Source organism: Poromitra crassiceps (genome assembly GCF_964638095.1).
Source record: "Poromitra crassiceps genome assembly, chromosome: 16".
In the NCBI taxonomy this organism is placed as follows: Eukaryota; Metazoa; Chordata; class Actinopteri; order Beryciformes; family Melamphaidae; genus Poromitra; species Poromitra crassiceps.
In genome coordinates this window covers 31,599,924-31,609,340 of record NC_139645.1, presented here as the reverse complement: position 1 = coordinate 31,609,340, position 9,417 = coordinate 31,599,924, and positions in this window count along the sequence as shown.

Below are 9,417 nucleotides of genomic sequence, written 5' to 3'. Positions count from 1 at the left end.
TAACCATTCCCCGACCTGCCTTTTCCATTCCACATCAGCGCTGCTGCCTCAGCCTGTCAAGTCATGTTGTAACGTTGATACAGGAGAGACTATTTGTTTCGTATTGCAAATAGAACGACATGAGAACGAAGGACATAATAATAAAAATGCATTGGACTCACAAGTGTGCAAGGATTTCTGTGCGTGACGATATTTTTTCGGATGGCAGATAACAATACGCATACCAAACTTCGGACTGTGTGTAAACTCCGCCTGATATTCAGACTGAACATCGTTACTGTAACTCATAAACTCATTTCCCCTCTACTCAAGAGGACTGGTCTGGAGCCAGTCTATAAACTCCTTGTCCATGGATCATTTTGATGTTCTGTTGCACCTGTTTTCTTTTGGAAAAGTAAATGCATGATAGCTGTGGGATATGGGCTATTGGATTTAATTACATTTTTGTATTCATTGTATTTGCACAAAAAAGCTCTGTCCAGTAGCCTAACCTGGAACACTTTTATTTTGAGATGTGTTTGAGTGAGATGGTCCTACTTCATGCAAATGATAAGAATTGTTTATTTGTTTATTTGGATCCCCATTAGATGTAAGAATTGTTCTATGAATCTTAATTTTCAAACAAAGTTACAAAAACGTTTGTGTAAGCTGTCAATTGTTGTTTTTAGAAAAAAAAATCAGAATCGGCAAAAATCGGTATCGGCAAGTCAGACTATTCAAAAATCAGAAATCGGAATCGGCCAAGAAAATGGCAATCGGTGCATCCCTAGTAATTTCCATAATTTGGTGCAAAAAATAAAGACATGACATGAAGAGATGTGAAAAGATTCAACAGTAATTTTGTTATTACTTATTACAAGTTAAATTCCTGAGAAGGCCTATTTCACCTCTGTGATTGTGAATATGATGATTTATTAAACCTAGGCCACCTATGTAGTGTCACTCTTAGGGGGAATCATACTTGCACATAGAATTCATTGCGCACGTCACTGACTGGAATCTCGACACTAACAAAGTTGCCTGCAATACATCTCTTTACTGGGGCATATTTTCATTTACAAAACGTTTTCTTCATCAAGTCTGGATAAATCACACTCGTTTTCAAAGGATTATGAAACAAACTAGCACAATGGAGTCAGTTACGTTACGTGGAGTTTGTGGACCAACTTTAGCTGAACAGATGGCTCTGGATGTAACTAATTTGCTGCAACCTAACGCGTTACAGGTAAAGTGAACACTGTCACTGTCATTGTTGTTCTGTATTCAGAGTTGGCAAAGTACACACATAATATTCTGTGACTGTCAGAAAATAGGTCAGGTTCAGCAAAGCACTGTGAGGTTTGTGCAACACGAGACGAAGATTTCTCTCTGTCTCAGAATCATCACAGGGCAGTCGCTCGCTTTATCAGGTTATTGTATTTATATTGTTGTATGAATCAGCAACGCGATGCCTCCTATCATAAAACTAGTTTTCTCCCAAATATACTACTGATCTTTTAAACCTGCCGCAGGAGTGTAAACATGCAACATTGTTAGGAAATGGTGAAAAAAAAATGATAGCAGCACCGAATGTCCAGGACCTTATCAATTCCTGGTACCGACCAATCAGGAACTGGTACCAAATTATATTGTTGCTCGGTACCATCACTATCAGACATCAGACATCAAGATTATCTTCCTGAGTAAATTCCTTCATGGTAAAATGAATTGTTCTATCATAACTGCAATTGGAATACATATTTTGATGTAAAATGCACTTGGGACACCAGAGTTGTTTCCAGACTTAAAGGGATGTGAACTCTGGGAGAACCTTGGCTTGTATAGCTTCCTGGACTTGATAAAACCCCAAATTCTGTCATTCACTCTCATCTGTTGCTCCATTAGAGACAATTGGAGAGTTCAGGTTAAATTAAAGTCAAATTTTCGTTCCGGTGATCTCCGCAGCGTTTCTGGCCGTCCTACGCGTTGTTTTGAGATCAATACTCTCCAATCCAGTCGTAAAATAGAGCTCCGTGGGGGCCAAGTGGCAGCCTGTCTTTCCTGCATCTAAATAGCCAGTTTTATTCCCGTATTCCTGCCGGCAGGAAAGTATCGCGGGACTTGACGAGACTTGGTGACCGAGATCACGAATGAGGTAATTTGATCCCTGGGAGACTCCAGGAAACAGCCCTGGGGGAAATATCAGTCTGGTGGTTGTTGAGGGATGAGATGATGATATGTGGCGAAAACGGGAATAAAACTGGCTATTTAGATGCAGGAAAGACAGGCTGCCACTTGGCCCCACGGAGGTCTATTTTATGACTGGATTGGAGAGTACTGATCTCAAAACAACGCGTAGGACGGACAGAAACGCTGCGGAGATCACTGGGTGAGTCGTCAGATCATAATTAATGTGAGGAGAGGGGTCCAGGTTAAAAAAAACGAAATTCTCCTTTAAGTTACGGTACAGTTAGGGGTAAGTTTCCCACCCAACTCAAATTCAACTTTTTATATGAAAATATTGTCCCAATAAAAAGTGCATTCTGGATCTTAACTAAAACTTCAGGGCATAAACTGCAGATGTATGTATCTGGTTGGTTATAGAATGTGTTGAGGGAAAATGGAGCAATCCTGTGACAGAGATGTGAACGGCTGTCTGGTTTCAGATGGAAAGACTGCAGTATAGTAAGCCAGTAAGCCCTCAGCAATATTTCATGTAATATTTGCTTTGTTCTTTATTCAGATTGAGTGGCTGCAGCTTATCAGAGACTGGCTGTAAAGACCTGGCCTCAGCTCTGAAGTCCAAACCCTCCCATCTGAGAGAGCTGGACTTGAGTTGCAATGACCTGCATGATTCAGGTCTGAATCTGTTCTCTGCTGGACTGGAAAGTCCAGACTGCAGACTGGAAACTCTCAGGTAAAATCACTTTGCACTTTTCAGTTTTTCTAAGTTGATTCAACACATTTCTCGTCTCTCAAAATAGGATTCCTGAATCTGGAAGGTCGATCTGCAGGTTTTACATAAGGATTTGGATTTTATTGATCCAGCTTCATATACACAGCAGTGAAGCTCAGTGACTGAGAGAAGATCATCCATACTCTGATATCTTGTCATTATTACTGCACCTCTCTCTGTTCCTCTCCAGCAGCTTCAGAATAGAGCAGCTGGATTTTAACCAGTAGGAAGGTGACCTCTTCATCTCCCCAGTTTTAACATAATGTCGTCTGGTTCCCAGTTAGATAGAAAATTCATATTAAAATGCTGCTGAACACATTTAATTTAATTTCACTGTGGAGCTCTTAGTTCCCTGTGAGCTGAGATTTGCAGGTCCTGACTTTCCTCCAGACTCAATACTGAAGGTGGTTTCACTTTAGTCCTCAGCGCTTCCAGACTGTGGAAAGCCATGCCGAGGTACTTAGGCTCCAGATTCACTCTCATCTTTAAGACTCCTTGGAAAAGAAACTTTGATTGACTTGCTTTTGTCTCATTTTGTGTAATCTGTTTTGTCTCTCCTGACTTCATCTTGTTTCTCATGTTTGTATTTTATATTATTTAAATCCATTTGCTTTCATAATCTATATCCACGTTTTTCTTTTGTTTTTATAGCTCAATGTGCAGCGTAACAAAGCATGTTCAATTTGGAGCATTTATTTATCCAATCAGCTTACAGCACCATGTGTGAATACATGGTTAGCATGTGTGACCCAGTGGGCATCAAACCAGTTTCCCTGTCAGTGTTAGTGCTCCAGTCTGCTTAGTATACAGCACCATGCAAACACACTGGACCTGCTTTAGACCAGGCCTCACCAATAAAGTCTGTCAGTAGAAATAATACAATAATGACATTAAATATAAGGGTCAGTTAGCCTCATCAATAAAGTCTTGTCAGTAGAAATAATACAATAATGACACAATATAACAGAATAACATGTCTTCTTGTCCTTCAGGCTGAGTGTCTGTCAGCTGTCAGAGAGAAGCTGTGAAGCTCTGGCCTCAGTTCTCAGGTCCCAGGCCTCTAGTCTGAGAGAGATGGACCTGAGCAACAATGACTTCCAGGATACCGGACTGATGCTGCTCTCAGCTGGACTTCGGAGTCCACACTGTAAACTGGAGACTCTCAGGTCAGGATCACTGATACTGTTCAACAGACCATTTAAATTATGTTGTACATGGGCGTCCTGGTAGTGTAGCAGTAGATTCCCTGCCAACACGAGGGTCGCATCCACGTGTTACCTCCGGCTTGGTCGGGCGTCCATACAGGCACAATTGGCTGTGCCTGAGGGTGGGAAGCTGGTTTATGGGTATGTATCCTGGTCGCTGCACTCGCGCCTCCTCTGGTCAGTCCGGACGCCTGTTCGGTGGGAAGGGAACTGGTGGGAATAACGTGATCCTCCCACGTGCTACCTCCTGCCGGTGAAACTCCTTTGTCAGGTGAAAAGAAGTGGCTGGCAAATGTGCATGTGTCAGAGGAAGCATGGCGCTAGTCTTGGCTCTCCCCAGATTGGAAGAGGGTGGAGCAGTGACCGGGGCAGCCACTAGAGCAGCAGGGGGAATTGGCCAAGTACAATTGGGGAGAAAAATGGGGGGAAGGGGGGGCGGTCAGAAAAAAAATCTGCTCTGCACATGAATGTCAAAGAAAATATGTGAACCCTCATTTTCCCGCTGAAGTGATTTTTGAAACCAGCTGAGAAACCATCTTTCAGCTCTACTCTCTCTCTGCTGAGAGAATATTTCATTATTTCTCTGCACACTGCCTCTGTTGGTGAAACCTGAAGCAAAGGACTTGTCACAATATGTTAAATTGAGTGCAGAACTGAAATGAAAACGCAAATATTGGAGACAGTTTTTTTTTGTTGTATTATAAGTGATTTCAAAGCAGTTTATTAATGAGAACATCCAACATGTAGCTGGTTTTAATCAAAGAGTTTCCACTGAGAGCTATGATCTGTTTTTAGAGGGTTAGATTCAAAAGAAATAAATGATAAACTATTAGTGTTGAGTGATGACGCTGAAAATGTTACAATACAAATGTTCATATCAGGCAGTGTTGACTTTCATAACTATGCGAAATCACTATTTCTCTAAGTTTAATTTTCCTCCTGAATAAAAGTTGAATAGAAGATCTGTCAAATTTAATTTAAAACACGTTTTTACTGACAGAATACTCGACTTAGAATTTGAATGAGGAGAAAACAACCTGAAAAGTCACATTGAACACGTTCAACAACAGATCCTCCTGGAAGACAATACAGCAGCAACTGGTCAGCAGTTACATTACATTTCTTTTTGTGGTTCATACTCAAATTAATATTTACAGTGGCAGTGAGCTTCAGTTGGTGCTCTCAGCCGAAGGCCTTTCAGCTGCCAGCTGGCTGCCATGCAAAGAATTGGACTTTGTTACACCATAATGGACATTAAAGAAACAAATCACCTATATTGTTTATTAAGAGGTTGAATGGGTTTAAGTAATTATGTTACTAGCACTTGTGCACTTGAAAAAGTGCACAATTAAAATTGCACAATTATTGTTATAAGCAAATTTGTACATTAGATCCAAGGCAATGGCGGCCAACTTGGATTTAAGGTCAAATCTGACTTCCCCCCACATCTGAAAATAAACCTTATTATGGTATTCACTCACTATCTGATTTGTGAAACTTTTATTCATTTGTGAAAAGCAAAATAATAGGTGGTTTCACTGAGATTTCATAGTTTTTCCCCATCTAGACCACATAAAACCAGGTCCAGTTCAAAATACATTACACTTAGACCTTTCAAATCTGGGCTAGATTACCAAGGGGACCCGGCCGACACCCTCACCAAGAAACACTTTGAGATTTGGGAAAGTTTTATCTTTTCTGTGAAAATGGAAAATGGAAGATTTCATTGTTTTTGCCCCATCTAGACCACATAAAACCAGGTCTAGTTCAAACACCACTACACTTAGGCCTTTCAAATCTGGACTAGATTACCAAGAGGACCCTACACTCTCACCAATAAATACTTTCAGATTTGTGAAAGTTTTATCAATGAGCACACTTGAACATTAGACTAGGGAGGAATGACGGCCATCTTGTATTTGAGGTCAAATCTGACTTCCTTCCACATCTGACAATAGACCTTATGGTATTGACTCACTATGTGAGAAATGTCATGCTTTTTAGACAAGGAGTGCACAAGTGTTATAAGCACATTTGTACATTAGACCCGGGGGAATGGCAGCCATCTTGGATTTGAGCTCAAATCTGACTTCCCTCCACATCTGACAATAAACCTTATGGTATTTACTCACTATGTGAGAAATTGCGTGCTTCTTTGAAAAAGTGCACAATTGTTATGAGCATATTACATTAGACGTGGGAAATGGCAGCCATCTTGGAATTTTGGCCAAATCTGACTTCCCTCCACATCTGACAATAAACCTTATGCTATTCCCTGACTATGTGAGAAATTTCATGTTCCTTTCAAAAAGTCCACAATTCCTGTATTTTTGGGAGCTTATCCGCTCGCTCTACTATTTGAAACTCTGGCAGGGAATGAGTTAACACCAGCAAGACAATCAGCTTTCTCTGTTAAAGGAGCAAAACTATGGAACAGTCTACCTACTGAGCTGAAAACACAACACGATTTTAATGTTTTTAACAGGGGTATTAAGTCATGGTTAAAAGAGAAACAACTGTGTTCTCACACTTAATACCCTTGTAGACCTCTGGTGGTACTCTGTGTATTATGTCTGTATTGTGTGTACATTAGGGCTGGGCGATATCTCGAATATACTCGATGTATCGCGGCTTGTGCCACGTGAGATGTAGAAATGACTATATCGCGAACATTCGAGTATAATTGTCACGCATTGTTTATAACTTAAGCCACCGGCATGACTCGCTTCACGTTTCCTCTTGCCAGCTCTCCCTCTCAAGGGAGAGCTCTGTCACACTCAAGGGAGGGGGAATCACATGGATACGTCAAACGCGTCAAACCGCCTCACACACCCGTCCCCAGCAACCAAGGCGAAACATGGCCACCTCCAGACAGTGTGGCTGTTGACTGTTTCAAATTATAACAAAACAACCATTATTGCAATTTGCAATACATGTCCCGCAAGGTTTCTGAGATTAGGGGAAAGTCTGAGCTGGCGTTACGCTAAACCAAACGTGGGGAGGAGGCAGCGGATTTGTTTGGCGTTAACGTTAGCTGTTGTGATGGGGGCTAACGGGGCTAACGTTAGCTAGCTGGTTGTGGCTACCTAGTTCTAGTTGCAGGCAGCGCTCCACAAGCTTATTGTGACCAAAATCCCCGCATTTAAAGCACTTCATACTCCCAGACAGGGCTGAAGCCCGGGGCCCGGGACATCAAGGGGCCCAAAAAAAAAAAAAATGGGGGGGGGACCCTTGATGGGTTTTTTTTGGGCCCCCTGTCCAGGGTCTTCGCAAAAAAATGTTTTTTTTACTGACGCCATTCAATTTTTTTTGCAGAGTAATAACATCCACTGTGAGAGGGTGTCCACCCGCTATGCCGACCACTCGCAATGCCGACCTTAGGTTTAGGCGTGGGGGGTGGGAAAGGTTAGGTTTTGGGTTAGGGTCTGGGGGAGGTTAGGTTTAGGCATGGGGGTGGGAGAGGTTAGGTTTTGGGTTAGGGTCTGGGGGAGGTTAGGTTTAGGCATGGGGGCTGGGAGAGGGGAGGTCGGAACAGCGAGAGGTCGGAACAACGACATGGAACCCTGTGAGAGGGCTCCCTAATTTGTAGATGAAATAGTGCAATTCAAAGAATTCATCAAAAACAAAGACAATAAAAGTGTGCGGCACTTGCTTCAAATAATAAGGAAGAGGAACCTGTCATCAGTTTTTCCAAATGTGGATATTGCCTTCAGGATTTACTTAACTCTCCCTGTAACAAATGCCTCTGGAGAGCGCTCCTTTTCAAAACTTGGGCTTGTCAAGAACAGGATACGGTCTACAATGGGACAAGAAAGGCTCACCCACTTGACATTGATGTCATTGGAAAGTGACATTGTTAGAACATTGGACTTCACCACTCTAGTCAAATGCTTTGCCACGGCAAAAGTCAGGAAGAAGACATTTCAGGTACGAACAGACTTGAATACTGCTTGATTGATTTGTGCAATAATTGTGAGAATGTGTGTGTGCACTGTAATAATAACAGCAATAATAAATACTAAATAATAATAATAAAAGTGCTTGTTGTGACATCTCAGTGGCAATGTTTTCTTTCCAATCAGGCTGTTTATGAAAGAACATGATGGCTAAACCTACAGTTTGTGTTTGTAAGTTAGAATGCTGACAGGAGAGCAGGTGGTGACATGAAAGTTAGTGAGAAAAGGAGAAGATACTGAATAATGACATCACAACAGTATAATCCTAATGTTGATTTAAAATGAAATATTCCTTTAAATACGGCTAAAAAAGGTTAAAAAAAAACACTCAAATTTTTTTTAGGCGGCCGCCGAAGCCCCCCCTTCCGCTTGAGGGGGGGGGGCCCTGCAGAGATGAATAGCCCAGGGGCCCATGAAGTGTAAAATCGGCCCTGCTCCCAGAGCTGGCGTAAACCATAGAGAACCTCATGCATTACTCAAAATGAAACGTCCAGGGTTTGTGTCTCCAAAAGCAACTAACGCTAACGTTACATGCAAGGTAACGTGAAGCTAACGTAGTCTATAATCTAAACGTAATCTTTAAGGAAAACGAATGCGCACATTTACATAAAAGTCAACATCATCACATAGTGTCTTTTCTTTAACACATTGAGTGCCACAGCGCTTCAGTAAAATTGTCTGGAGCCTGTGCCAGGTTCACTTCCATTCAGTTGAAAACAGCTATAGAATTTTTTCTATTAGGGGTATATTGACAGGACTGGACTCAAATGAAACATTGGACACTCCTGCTTCTCTCAAAGAAGAAATTTTGTTTCTAGACAGTTCCATTATGAAATGACAGCCTCTGCAGGAAGAGCACTTTCAAGGGTTTTCTGCTGTTTTTTTTTACTTTCCGAGATAAACACACTTTTATGTAAACAAAGGTCACAGAATGAATTCTGCTTCAAGTGTGATAAAATGCTATACCTAAATGAAAGGTTGGAATGTCTACTTTACCTTGGGGGAAAAAGTATGTAAAAAGAATATTCATTGATTTTTTACAAATATTTGAACACCGCTTAGTCCAACTTCAAGACGCTGCTTTTTATGGCATCAAGGTGTATGTTGCAGGCCATCTCTCCATAAAGAAACATGATATCAACTTTTTTTTTTGTGATGATGAAAGTACACTTCCTAAGCTTTCATTTGGTGTGTAACAATCAAATATTCCACCACAACATTTCATGCAGTGTATTCTTTTCTTCAAAAAAACCTTCAAAGTAGTTTGCAAATAAAACACATTTTTATGCATAGTATTTTCATAATAGCCCACAGAATGAAT